We start from the raw sequence: 14,859 nt of genomic DNA, 5'->3' as shown, positions 1-14,859 counted from the left end.
TGGTCTTGTCTGGCCAGTATGCCTTTGTTATTCCAGGGACACCACCTCAGTTTTAGGATAGTGTCTCCAAAACTGTTCCTTCTACAACCCCATCCAAACGTGTAGTTACAGTGGAAACTGCTGATAATAGTATCCCAATTACGTAGCCTCAGGACAGGCGTCTGTCCGTGACAGACTGGTCAGGATTCTTCCCACCGCCTAAGTGGGAAGCTGAGAAAGTGATTTCTAGAGCTGAGGGCAGCTGCGGTTCCTTCCCTGGGGAAAGGGGCGTGTCTAAAGGAATGAAGAGGACTTGGAGAGAAAAGCAATGACAAGGTAAGGAGATCCCTGCAGACATTCAAGTCACTGGTTTGAGGCTTATGTGGTGGATTGGTAGAATAATAGTCCCCAAGAAAGTATGTCTCCTTGTAGATGTCACCTTACCATGTGGCTTGCTTGGGCCAGTGGGGGCATTAGCAAATATAATGCAAGTAGAAGCTTGAAAAGCACTTAGGCATTGAAACTTACCCTTTTTCTTGCTGCTGTTCAAACCTCTTCACCATGTGAAGAAGCCCAGGCTAGCCTGCTGGCAACAGGTGGCCCAGCCAATACCCAGCACCAACTGCCAGGCATCAATGGACCACAGCCAGTAAGACCATCATAGACAATTCAGCCTCCATTAAGCTACATGGAAGACTCCAGGAGAGCCCAGAAGTAGAATCATCAAACTGAGCTTCATCCAAAATGATGACCCACAGTGTTTTGAGCAAATCAAGTGGTGGCAGCTTCTTGCATCAAGTTTTGGAGTCATTTGTTACTCAATAATAGGAGACCTTTCTGCCATCATATGAAGAAGGTGACTATAGGACAAGAAGCCACATAGAAAGAAAGGCCCAGATATCCCAACCACTCCAACTATCCCGCCATCTGGCTGAAATCACAGATAGAACACGAAGCCCAGCTGACACTGAACAGAGCAGAGGTAAGCCTCTCGGATGAGTCCAGTCCAAGCTGCCAATCCACACATTCATAAACAAATTGATGTTTGTTCAAACTCTAAATGTAAAAAGTCTCTACATTTGGAGTGACTTGTTACGCAGCAAAAGCAAACTCAAATAACTTTCTTAAAGCTGTCCATTCTTGTCTTTCATAGAGGCATTTGCCCATGCTACTGAAGCAAGATCATTAAGGGCATTCCTTATATCCAATCACTTTTCCCTTGACAAATCCTAATTTTGTGTAGGGGGGCAATTTACACAAGTAAATACTCACCCTGTCCATTTGATTCAGCTGCTATTTAGCAGGAGGAAAAGTGGTGTTTCTTTCTCTCATTTAATAGCATTGAGGCTGTAATTATATTTTACTGTTTCACAGAGGGGGGTTTTGTATGTTTAATCAATCCATAGGTTGTGGCTCAGCTTAGTGTGTTTGCTATTAAGAAGCCTTGATATTGGCCAGGTGCCGTAGCTCATGCCTGTAATCCCAGCTCTTTGGGAGGCCAAGGTGGGTGGATCACCTGAGGTCAAGAGTTTGAGACCAGCCTGAACAACATGGCAAAACCTCGTCTCTACTAAAAATACAAAAATTAGCCAGGCGTGGTAGTGCACGCCTGTAATCCCAGCTACTTGGGAGGCTGAGGCAGGAGAATCACTTGAACCCAGGAGGTGGAGGTTGCAGTGAGTCAAGATCACATCATTGCACTCCAGCCTGGGTGACAAGAGCAAAACTCTGTCTCAAAAATAAATCAATAAATAAGATAAAAAAATCAGTTTCCTAAGTCCAGTTCGAATCTCCCAATACTCTTAGATACTGCAACTTCAGCCAAGTGTCAGCATGAAGAGCCCAACTCTTCATAGCTGATTTGCTGAAATTATTGGCAGTTATCACTCCCCAGTAGTTGGTATGGCCCTTTTTGGCTTGGATTGGAGGAACTGCACCTCTATCTTCTTTATCCTTAAAGGTCTTCTGTCAGTCATCCACTTCCTTCCATTAAGTGAGAAAACAGCCTTTAACCATATCATAAACACACTAAGAGTTAATCACATTCAGAAACAATCATTCATGGAAAGGATGCAATTCAGAAACATCCAGCTGTAAGACAGACACTTGACAGGATTTGCTATGTTGTTTTTAGCTTATCATTTTGAATAAGGAATCCATACCTATGATTACAAGATTCAAATACTATACAAGAAGATGTTATGTAAAGTTATTCTCTTTCCTACCTCTGAAACTTAAATCCCTACCCAGAGGCAACCATGCTTATCAGCTTTTTGGATAAACTTCTAGAAATAGGCTACAGATTATATAGAAAAATAAGAAGGAAAAAAGCATGAATATATATACAAATATATATAGCATATAGGATATATTTCTCTCACTGTTTTCCACAAAATGTGATTAGTATGTTATTATCTGTGCTACCTGCACCAAGAATATGGAAAGCAACAGGACAGAGGAGGCTGTCTGAAAAAAGACCTTAATAACTTGCAAAGTCCTACACTAGGGAAACCTGAATGTTCTAATGACATTATCTGCAAAGTAAAAGGATTTTGTCCTGTGCCTCTGGCTACACACCAGTGCTCCCTTGATTATGGTCTCTGTGTCTCTGTGCGTGCATGCAAGTCATACGCGCACATGTCTGCCTTATTGTGAACACAAATTGGCCACACCCATCTTTGGGGATCAATGTGTTCTCTATCCCGCTGGCCTGGCCATTCAAGAATCCTAGATGGCGCTTCGAGTCCCTAGGCCTCTGGAAGGCCCTTGCACTGGTGACTGGCTCCTCATTTGCTTCCCTTTTGCCCAAGTCTGTGCAGCAACATTTAATTTATGGGACACTCACACTGGCCTGGGCTCAAGCCTCAAAGCCCAGTCTCCCTGGCTGCATACTTCCTCCTCCTGCACTTCTGACACCCATTAACAAGCAGCCTATGGGACCATGCGCTAAACTCCCCCATATTTTACAAATAGGTGAAATGGTAACTAGGCATGGACTTGGGAGAGAACCAGAAAGAATATGGACAGCAATATAGGATGGAATCAGGACTCTTGCATCAGGTTGGGTGACCTGGGGTTGGGTGTCTAACAGTCACAGGATTGCATCCTGATTCCTCTAAATAAAAGATGTTTTTTCGGCCAGGTGCGGTGGCTCATGTCTGTAATCCCAGCACTTTGGGAGGCTGAGGCAGGTGAATCACAAGGTCAGGAGTTCGAGACCAGCCTGGCCAAGATGGTGAAACCCTGTCCCTACTAAAAATACAAAAATTAGCTGGGTGTGGTGGTGTGTACCTGTAATCCCAGCTACTCGAGAGGTTAAGGCAGGAGAAGCGCTTGAACCTGGGAGGCGGAGGTTGCAGTGAGCTGAGATCGTGCCACTGCACGCCAGCCTGCAGAACAACATCAAGACTCTATCTCAGGAAAAAAAAAAAAAAAAAGATGTGTTTTCTTGGTTGAGTTTCTTATTTCTAGAGCCTCAGTTCTCAATATCTGTAAAGCAGGGATAATAATACATTATAGAATAATTAGGATTATAGAAAATACATGCAAAACACCAAATAGGATATTTTATTGGATAATAATTTTCCAAAATTTACATTGCATTTTTTTTTTGTTTGTTTCTAAAATAGGCTCACCCGCAGAGCTCTGGCCTCTTCCTTATTTCTGTGAACATTAATAGCACCTATAGAGTATGCTTAGACATAGGGAACACAAAGATTATCAAGATATTATTGCCTTTGTCCCCTGAAGGTAGAAGTTGTGACAGAGGGGCCGGGCACAGTGGCTCATGCCTGTAATCCCAGGACTTTGGGAGGCCCAGGCGGGCAGATCACCGAGGTTGGGAGTTCTAAACCAACCTGAACAACATGGAGAAACTCCATCTCTACTAAAAATACAAAAATTAGCCAGGCATGGTGGTGCATGCCTGTAATCCCATCTACTTGGGAGGTTAAGGCTGGAGAATCACTTGAACCCGGGAGGCAGAGGTTGCAGTGAACTGAGATAGCACCATTGCAACCATTGTACTCCAGCCAGGGCAACGAGAGCAAAACTCCATCTCAAAAACAAACAAAAAAAGAAGTTGTGACAGAGGAAACAGAACAAGCCAGTTCCAGTGGCATAGTAAGTACTTTCTTCTGTGCAGGTGTGAGGAGAAACTATGGAAATATAGAGCACTTAACCATCTGCTATTAACAATATATGCAGCAGAGCCAGGTCCAGAGTGGGTGTGACTGCGGGACCAAGGCCAAGTGTGGGCTGAAATGGGAATCTACATTTCCTGGTGTACTTCCTCAATCATACTTGCTGCCTGGCTTCTCTCAGAAGTGACCCAGCTTTTCTCTGGAGGATTTTCCAAATATCATAGCCAGGGCCATGATCACTTCCACTTCTGAGCTTGCACGTTGCACAGGAACACAAGAGCTCCCCTCCCCTCCACCTTTCACTCTTGGGCCCTCGCGTGACCTCTAGATGAAGTCTCCAAGAAATAAGCCTCTATGGATAATTTGCCAAGCTAGCAATTCAGCAACAGAGCAGGGAATCTTTCCTGACTTCTGCAGATAGGGGCTTACATCCCAGCATGAAATTTGTTTACCCTTATCTTAACACACAAGAACAAATTATCCAGCCCTTGTTATAAATCCAGCAGCTCTGTGTCTGTGGGTAGGTTTCTGTGTAAATCTCCAGCAAACTCTACTTGGCTGACTGCTCACTTTTGTTAGCTGCCTTTTCCTGGCTCTGGGTTTATGGAATTGTCCATCTCACTAAAGAACACATTGGTTTCATCTGCGGAGACGGTGGAAGAAAAGAGAGAGCAGCCAGAATCACTGCAACCACAGACACTTCACCGTCCCGGTGTGTGTCTCTCTCCCAGCTGACCCCCGATGGTTCCATCTGTCAAAACAGCCCAGTGAGCCACGGAACCTCCATCCTGGACAGCCTGGAAAACCAGAATGTGTCACCTTTCAGGGCCTCTTGTAGACTCACCCCATTCAGGATGGTTAGCACAAATAGATGATCCCAAGTGCTGTAAGAAACCTGTCTAAGTGAGTTTTAAATGGCATCAGTAGTCCCAATGCCAAATGATGAGGTTTAGGCAGGGAAAAGGGAAACTCTCCAGGCCGATGATATTTACTTTAACCACCAAAGTAAACAGCATTGGCTGGATGCCTAGGTCTCAAAGACAACAAAGGTGGTTTAAGGATAATAATTTTTTAAAAAATCATTAACAACAACAACAGCAATTCAGCCATTACTATGTGCCAGGACCATAAGAGCAGTTTCAACAGCTTCAACCCTCCAGGTCTATTACCTGAAAAGCTCATAACAGCCCAGAGAGGTGAGTGCTGATAAAACTAAGGACTGGGCCAGGTGTGGTGGCTTGCCCCTGTATTCCCAACACTGGCTGAGGTGGACAGATCACTTGAGGTCTGGAGTTCAAGATCAGCCTGGCCAACATGGTGAAAACACATCTCTATTAAAAATACAAAAATTAGCCTGGCATGGTGGTGCATGCCTGTAATCCTGGAGGCTGAGGCAGGAAAATCGCTTGAACCTGGGAGGTGGAGGTTGCAGTGAGCCGAGATTGTGCCACTGCATTCCAGCCTGGTGACAGAGTGAGACTGTGTGTCAAAAACAAAACCAAAAAAATAACTAGGGACTGAAGCACAGAGGGGCCAAGTGATTTACCTGAGGTCACACAGAAATAAGAGAACGATCAGGATTAAAATAGGTGGTCCAACCTCAGAGTCTATGCTCTAAATTAGTGCTTCTTAAGCATTGACACACACAACAAAAATCACCTGGAGACCTTGTTAAGCTGCAGATTCTGTTTTAATGGGTTGTTGGTAAGGCCTGATATCCTGCAGTTTCTACACACTCCCAGGTGAGGCCCATACTGCCAATTAGAGGGCCACACTTGGAGAAGCAAAACCTAGCCCCACTCAGTGCTAGAAAATGGAATAGGAGGCCAGGCACGTTTACTCACTCCTGTAATCCCAGCACTTCGGAAGGCCAAGACAGGTGAATCACCTGAGGTCAGGAGTTCAAGACTGGCCAGGGCAACATGGTGAAACCCCATTTCTATTAAAAATACAAAAAATTAGCTGGGCATGGTGGCAGACACCTGTAGTCCCAGCTACTCAGGAGGTTGAGGCAGGAGAATCGCTTGAACCTGGGAGACAGAGGTTGCAGTGAGCTGAGATTGCACCATTGCACTCCAGCCTGGACATCAAGACTCCATCACACACACACACACATAAAAAGAAAACAGAAAATGGAATAGGAGTACCTCTATCAATCCACCAAGTGTTTGTCACCTATCTAAATTGAAAGAAGAACAGAAATTGGGAGTGAGCCTCTAGAAATCTCGTAACAATTTGGCAATTATTTTGTGCCTGTGAAATCTAGAAAACGGTAACAACAAACAACTGAGGCTTTATCTTAGTCCATTCAGGCTGCTCTAACAAAACATAAACTGCTGTAAAAAAAAAAAAAAAAAAAAAAAAAAAAACAGAAATTTGGTGGCTCACACCTGTAATCACAGCACTTTGGGAGGCTGTGGCAGGTGGATCACCTGAGGTCAAGACTTCGAGACCGGCCTGCTCAACAAGGTGAAACCCTGTCTCTACTAAAAATACAAAAATTAGCTAGGCAAGGCAGCACACACCTGCAATCCCAGTTACTTGGGAGGCTGAGGCATGAGAATCGTTTGAACCTGGGAGCCAGAGGTTACAGTAAGCTGAAATCCTGCCACTGCACTGTAGCCTGGATACAAGACTTCCTCTCAAAAAAAAAAAAAAAAAAAAAAAGAACCAACCAGAAATTTATTTCTCACCATTCTAGGGGCTGAGAAGTCCAAGACTAAGATGCTGGCAAATTCAGTGTCTGGTGAGAACCCACTTTTAGATTCACAGATGGTAGCCTCTCACCCTGTCTTTATATGGTAAATGGTGCAAGGGAGCAATCTTGCTGAAGCCTCTTTCATAAGGGCACTAATCCAACTCATGAAGACTCCACCCAATCTGATCACCCCACCCACCCTGGGCCCTGCTTCCTAACGTTGTCACATTGGAGATTAGGTTTCAACCTATAAATTTTGGAGCAATACAGTCAGCTCACAGCAAGCATGGATGTCATTTTATTATTTTGTACTTCATTCCTTTAGTAATTTATATCTATGGTATTTTACAAAGATAATCAGTCTATAAAATATTGGACATTATTAATAAATCAAATAAATAAAATGAATAGCCTTTACTCTTTCGCACAGATAATTTGGAAATCACTTCTCTAAAACCACTACACCACACTTGCTCCCTAACAGATGGGAAGTCTAGGGCCATCAGGATGCACACACATACATGCATGTGTGTGGCCCACTCAATTCCCATTTCCTATAGGTTCCATTTCCTCATGAGTTTAGCGGTGCCTCTGTATATCCACCCCCTTAAGAGGACGACTGCCATTCCCCAAACCCCTCAAGCTATGTGAATTTTGATTTGTCACTTTTTAGCTTCAGAACCCCTTGACCAAGTCACTCAACCTTTTGCAGGTTTCATTTCCTACTCTGCACAATGAAGGTAAAGCCCACTCACTGTGTGGCAACTCACATGAAATGACTTAAGCCTGCAAAGCACTTAGCACAACACCTGCAACAATCACTAGCAATGAATAAAGGGTGGAGAGAATTATCACGAGGAAAAAACACTGCAATAAAGAAATACACTCTGGGCTGTGCACGGTGGCTCAGGCCTGTAATCCCAGCACTTTGGGAGGCCGAGGCGGGCAGATCACTTGAGGTCAGGAGTTTGAGACCAGCCTGGGCAATATGGTGACATCTTTCTACTAAAACTACAAAAATTAGCCAGGTGTGGTGGCACGCACCTGTAATCCCAGCTACTCAGGAGGCTGAGGCAGGAGAATCGCTTGAACCCTGGAGGCGGAGGTTGCAGTGAGCTAAGATTGTGCCACTGCACTCCAGCCTGCATAACAGAGAGAAACTGTCTCAAAAAAAAAAAAAAATTCATATCAGGCATTCACCAATTCCATCAGCATTTTCAAGAAGGAGCTCCTGACTCGCTGCTAGGTTAAATTAGGAAGGCAAGGGGCTGTGTTTCTCTCAACGAAATCAGACAAATTTCCTCCTCAACTCAGAAGGTTACAGCGTAACTTCTCACCAAAGTCTACAACTGTAGTTAAATTTTAATCCTAACTGACAGGCAGAATAATGCCCTATGGCAATGCAAGATGCCCAATCACCAAGCAAAAGTGTAATTATTTTCATTCTGCTACAGAAACTTAGAAAGGTGGGTGAACTAACACAGTTTAGAAAGATTTTCAATATCCAGGGATACAAAAACATAGGTTTTATTTAACCTTCAGTTAAACAGAAATCCAGTTAACTAGAGACCTTGCAGGTGGAGTATTCTTAGTGAATGGCTGTTAAGAGTTTGCCTATGAGTCGTTTACATAATGACTCAGGAGGCCAGAGGCCCTGGGGCATGGGGACACGGAAGGAAAAGGGCAGAGGATGACTTTGGATTTGGGCAGGAATTTGTTAATCACTAGGTGAGAGAAATTAGACTGGTAGGAATGGGAATATTTTTGGCCTTGCCAAACTGGCAGACCTCTTCACGCCCAGGTTGGTGATGTGTTTACACGCCTGCAGGGGCAGGGGATACGGAAGGGCACACTGAAATTCAATTTATTTGTCTTTGTTGGCATGCCCCCAATGCTTCAATGGCTCAGATCATCCCACAGAAATATATTAATTTGTCAAATCAGTCAGGGTCCCCAGATTATTCTCTCTCCACCCTCGCCCTGGACGGTTCCTATAAAGAAAATTCTGGTTCCTTTTCCCAGTGGAGCCATCTTCTATCAATCCGTTCCTGAAATCTGTATGGGTGTGCTGAAGTCTAAGCAACCCATCTGAAACCCTGGGGCTAGCTGCTCTAGGTGAAGCAAACTCCAGTGAGATGAGGAGGAAGAGGAAAAAGAAACACTTGATCAATGGGTGTATTTACCTCACCAAGAACTCCTTCCTGTTGTTTGTGATATCCCCAGGACAACTGTGACCAGAGTAGGAAGGCACCATATGCAGTGGGCTTGAGATCGGACCTGCCTGGGTCCATGCCCTGTTGACTGGCTGATGTGCCGGCTCTGGATGGGGACAAGTTTCTCCTGGTGTTTTACTTTCCCCAGCTATAAAATGGATATGAGCAGAATAATAAAAGCTGCCCTGTGAGGTTCAGGGAGGATGAACCAGGTAACACAGTATGTGCCCCAGAATGAATCCTACTGCTGTCTCAGAAATAAGGCTTCATCTTTTTGCTGGCTTGTGGCTATGCAGAGTGGTGACAGCTACTCTGATTTGCAAAAGCCGAGTAAATATAGCTTTTATCCTTATACTTTTGGCTCAGGCCCTAAATATCCCTTGTCTGGCATTTCCAACTACTTTTTGTGCCCTTAAGACAAAAGCTTCATCCTATGCATTCATTAATCCATCACTTCAAAAATGCTTCCTGAACACCTATTAAGTGCCAGTCAGAGTGATAGGCTTGAGTCTCTACAGAGCAGGGATCGCATTTTAGTCCTCTCAGTGCAGCAGCTGAGCAGAGGTGCGCAAAGCAGGTGTTCACTAAGGTTTCCTAGAAGTGGACTGCCAGGCTTAGCTGAGCAGCAGTATACAGTGGACTACACGGGGCTGCAGCCTCAGAGCCTAGGGCTGGGCTCTCACATTAGAGCAAAGGTAAGTCCTCGCCTTATGAAGCAAGGAATTCACCCTTCACTCATATAATCCAACCAATGTTTCATTCAGCAAACAGGCAGTTAATGCCCTGTGCAGCCAGCTTTGGTAACATCCTTTCTTGAAGTTTGCTCTTTTTAACAGGCTCTTACAAATGTTTAACTCTTTAAAGTTTTGTGTGTGTGTGTGTGTGTGTGTGTGTGTGTGTGTGTTTCTCCTCCTTAACCCACACTTTACCCTGTCAACTTCCTCCCAGCTCCATTTAACTCCTTTGTTTTGCAAACCTGAGCACATGCTTGAAATTCAAAATCACTTCTTGGCCCTGAGCCTGTGAAGTGGCCTGATCTTGGGTGGGCTCACTGCAACCCCGACCTGTCTTCTGCACCGCCCCACCCCTCGCCTGGGGTTCCAGACCAGCCTGGCCAACATGGTGAAACCCCGTCTCTACTAAAAATACAAAAATTAGCCAGGCATAGGGGTGGCCGCCTGTAATCCCAGCTACTTAGGAGGCTGAGGCAGAAGAATCGCTTGAACCTGGGAGGCGGAGGTTGCAGCGAGCCGAGATCCCACCATTGCACCATTGCACTTCAGCCTGGGCAACAAGAGCGAATCTCCGCCTCAAGAAAAAAAAGAAGAAGAAAAAGAAAAGAAAAGAAAGTTAAGTGCAGAATAAATAGTACACCCTGAAAGATAGAGGATTCAGGGTGGGCTGCTTTTAAGTATGAGACAGCGAACACTGGCGCTAGGAAGACTCCGTTATGGGAGACTTACATGACTATAAAGAGATAGAAAGAGGTGTTACTGGTAAGCATGCTCTGGGTGGTCTTCTGGGTGCTCATGTACAGTAGCTGTTTATGCTTGTTTCTATGCCGCATGTCTCCTTAGCATCTTAAATCTCCACCCAAAGGTGTGTTTTTACTATTATAATGAGCAAAGGGTCAGTTTGAGAAAAGGTAAAATCAAAGCGCACACACTATCTAGAAGGGAAAGTTTCTACTATAGATAGCTCTGTTTGTGCCCAATGACAATGTGAATGCTGAGGCTTACTGTGTTGACTGTAGGGTCACCACAGTTGCTGCGTCTGGAGAACACCCACTACCTATCCTGCTTCATTGGTATTAGGAGGTGAGGCCTCTGGGAGGTTACTAGGTCATGAGGGTGGAGCTCCCGTTAGTGGGCTAAGTGCCTTTATAAAAGGGACCCCAGAGAGCTCTCTTGCCCTCTATCTGCCATGACAGGATGCAACCAGGAGATGGCAGCCTGCAACTCATTAGAATCTAGCCATGCGGGCACCTTGATCTCAGACTTGCAGTCTCCAGAATTGTGAAAACTAAATTTCTCTTATTTATAAGCCACTCAGTCTATTGCACTATGTTATAACAGCAGAAACTAAGACAGGCATGTTAATGCCTTTGAGATTTATTGATGTATTCTACATATCTTTGATCGTATTCTTACAGAAAAGACAAGGTTATGGCATCTTTGCCCTCAAGAGTCAAAGAGGTAATATTCTTGAAGATGGAGGTGCAGGGTGGATTGGAAATTGCTAGAAGTGGGCTGCCCGTTAAAAATCCAAGCCCATATGCAAACCACACATACTCTTAAGTTTTTATAGTGGTAACATTTTTAAAAAGTAAAAAGAAACAGGTGATTTAATTTTAATAATAAGATTCCACTTAACAGATTCAAATTTTGTCATTTCAACATGTAATCAATATTTTAAAATTAGTAAGATATTTTCCTTTTTTGTATTGTCTTGGAAGTTGGTATATATTTTGCATTTATGACATATTTCAGTTCAGACTAGTTACATTGCAAATGCTTGAGAGCCACATGTGACCAGTGGCTGCCATGTTGAGCCACAGAGCTGTCATTTCTTGGTGAACTTAGCTGCATTTCCTGGGCCCAATTTCTTAACCTCTCTGTAACTCAACTGCCTAGTCTGCAGTGCCTGACACATCACAGGCACTTAGTGATTTTAGAATTAATCTTCTCATCTGTAAATTGTGAGCATAAACAGAGGTGACTCATAAAAAGCTCTTTTATGTATTCATTTAACCATAGCTTATTGAGCCTAGCACGTGTCAACCACTGTGGTAGCAGCTAAGGATGCCTCAGTGAACAAACAAAACTCTGACTTCATAGAGCTCATAGTCTAACTAGGAGAGATGATAAACAAAAATAATTTAGCAAATTATACAGAGTACTAAAAGGTGATAAGGTAGTAGAGTAAGTTATAGATAGCAGAGCAGGGACAGGAATAAGGAGTATGTATGGGAGGACACTTAGAATTTTAAATAGGGTTTTTAGGGAAGACTCACCAAGGTACCAATATCTGAGTCAAGGCTTAAAGGAATGGCCGGGCATGGTGGCTCACACCTGTAATCCCAGCACTTTGGGAGGTCGAGGTGGGTGGATCACTTGAGGTCAGGAGCTCGAGACCAGCCTGGCCAACATGGCAAAACCCTATCTCTACTAAAAATACAAAAAACTTGCCTGATCTGTGCCTGTAAACCCAGCTATTTGGGGGGGCTGAGGCAGAAGAAACACTTGAACCTGGGAGGTAGAGGTTGCTATGAGCCAAGATTGTACCACTGCACTTCAGTCTTGGCGACAGAGCGAGACCCTATCTCAAAAAAAAAAAAAAAATGACTTAAAGGAGCACTCTATGAAGATATTGGGGAGGAACTGGGGTGGAAGAGAAGTACTCCAAACAGAAAGAACAGCCACTGGGGAGAAACAGCAAGGGGCTAATAAATGTCTGGAGGTGTAAGTGATGAGGTGTCAGAGAGGTTATGAGGGAGCAGGGTCTTAGGAGCTGTTGTAGGAACTTGGCCCTTCTGCAAGGAAGATGGGGAGCCATGGTAGGGTTTTGAGCAGAGGAGTGACCTAGCTTAGCTCTCAGTCTCACAGAATCCCTGGGGCTACTGTGCTGCGAATCAACTTCAGTGGGGTGCGTGATCCATGGCGATCCTTTCACCCAGGCCAGATAGAAATTGACGAATTAGATTTGTTGAGTCCTGTGTCCTAAATGCTGGGTGGGTGGTTCCCCCCTACCCATTTATCCTGCAGAAACCCATGCTGAAGAAATGCCGTCTTCCTCTCTCATGTCTGAATGCTTCTTCTCTGGAAGCATGAAGAATGCCCGAGGAAAGAAAAGGAGGTCAGGTTTGCTCTGCCGAAGCCTCTCTCATTATTGACAGCCTTGCCTCCTCTTTGAATATCTCATCCTCTTCTTCTTACACAAGAAGTGCAAAATAAGATTCTTAGAATTTAGATTATTTTTTGAAATCCCCACATTTGGATTTGCAGATATGCCAATATTTGGATTTGTCGAGCTGTAATTTAAGCTGGTCTCTCCCCTGGAACTGCCTGGTGAAATGCATCTTTCATGAGGTTTCTGCAGGAGCCCAGCTACAAGCTCAGACTCCCAAGCACAAATCAAACTCTGGTTCAACATTAACAATATGATGTCAGGGCCTCCTAAAACAGCAGGCCTCCAGCAGGGACTGGCTTCACCATCTTCCCACCCATGTACCCTCTTCCAGGAAAGGATTAAAAGCCTCCTCACAGACAACTGAGCTGCAGGATTAATGCATGGAGAGCTGGTTTGGGGTGGGCTGCAGCCTCAGACCCCTTCTCAGGGTAGCTGTTTTTCACCCCTACCCACGGGGTACACTAGCTCTTGCTCAGTCAGCTTCAGAATCCCCTCTGTTGATCTGAGCAAATAAAATGCAGAAGCCAAGGAAAAGGATGTCACTCAGCAACCTCTGGGCTTCCTTCCTTCATCTGAAGGTCAAGTAATAATTCAGCCAAAATGTAAAACTCTTTATGCAGGACTTAAAGTCAAAGACAGGCAGCCTGGGAAGGCTAAGAAAAGCAGTTACAGGCCAGCAGCTTCCAAAGGTGAGACAGGCCCAGGTCTCACCTATTGTGAAGAGTCTGATTTTAAAATACAAATGAATGCCAAAAGCAGGCTATAGTATTTATCGTCCCTTTCATTGGATGGCCCTGTCTATGCAGCTGGTGCTGTATGTATAACCCTGCCTGGCAATAGGGACTCGTTGTAAGACTGAGGTCTGGACTAAAACATCAGTTTCCCTTTGCTCTCCTCCCCCTTCCCTGCTCTATCCTGGCAATATCCCCAGCTTCACCCTCATGACAGCCCTTGGCTTAGGGAGGGCAGTGACCAAGACAGGGAGGCACCCAAGCAGGGTGGCCAACTGCCCTAGTTTGTCCAGGATGTGGGGCTTTCAGGCTAAAAGCAGGAAAGTCCTCAGCTAACTAAGTATGTTGGTCACTCAGACCTGTCAGGTTCTAGCTGAGCAAACAAACGTATATGCTGGTGTTCCCCGAGGCTGCCTGAGAGTGTGAAAAATAAGAGTTGGAAGCAGCCAGGTTTGGATTTGAACCTAGCCTCTCCCATTACAGGGGGCAAGATTCATGCTAACCTCCCTGGGCCTTTGTATTCTTATTTGGGAAATGTCAAAAATAGAACTGATAGGGAAGGAGATTTAGTAAGAGAATGCCCACAATAAATGGTTACCTTTTTATTCCCCTTAGAAAATCTTATCTAGGCCAGGTGCAGTGGCTCAGGCCTGTAATCCCAGTACTTTGAGAGGCCACGGCAGGCAGATCATGAGGTCAGCAGTTTGAGACCAGCTTGGCGAACATGATGAAACCCCATCTCTACTAAAAATACAAAAATTAGTCAGGTATGGTGGTACACGCCTGTAGTCACAGCTACTTGGGAGGCTGAGGCAGGAGAATCACTTGAACCAGGGAAGGAAGGCTGCAGTGAGCTGAGATCATGCCACTGTACTCCAGCCTGGGTGTCAGAATGAGACTCTGTCTCAAAAAAAAAAAATCGTGTTCATTTTAAAATCATTATCACAGAGTGTCAATAATGCCTGGCACCTACATAACCTTTAGGATTCACGAGGTGCTTTTATATAGAGGGTTTCATCTGAGGAGTCACAAGTGAGGCAAACAGGGTCATCAGCCTTCCTTTTGAGTTTGGAAAATGAAGCCTGGAGTGGAGAAGACACATCTCCGAGGTCATGCAGTTGGCAAACAGGATTAGCCCAGATCACCTGGCTCCATTTGCTATTGCTTACCATCAAAAGTCACAACAA

At 44.7% G+C, this 14,859-nt stretch overlaps 1 long non-coding RNA gene across 1 annotated transcript in view; it reads right to left on the bottom strand.

Annotated features, from left to right (window-relative positions):
* LOC135278055 (uncharacterized) overlaps nucleotides 1-14,859 on the bottom strand; it is a 34,910-nt gene that overhangs the window by 13,836 nt on the left and 6,215 nt on the right. The window lies entirely within an intron of this gene.

This window comes from Aotus nancymaae, unplaced genomic scaffold, assembly GCF_030222135.1.
Source record: "Aotus nancymaae isolate 86718 unplaced genomic scaffold, 86718_ANA_hifiasm-v0.15.2.pri h1tg000036l, whole genome shotgun sequence".
NCBI lineage: Eukaryota > Metazoa > Chordata > Mammalia > Primates > Aotidae > Aotus > Aotus nancymaae.
This window is presented reverse-complemented; position numbering and strand designations above follow the sequence as displayed.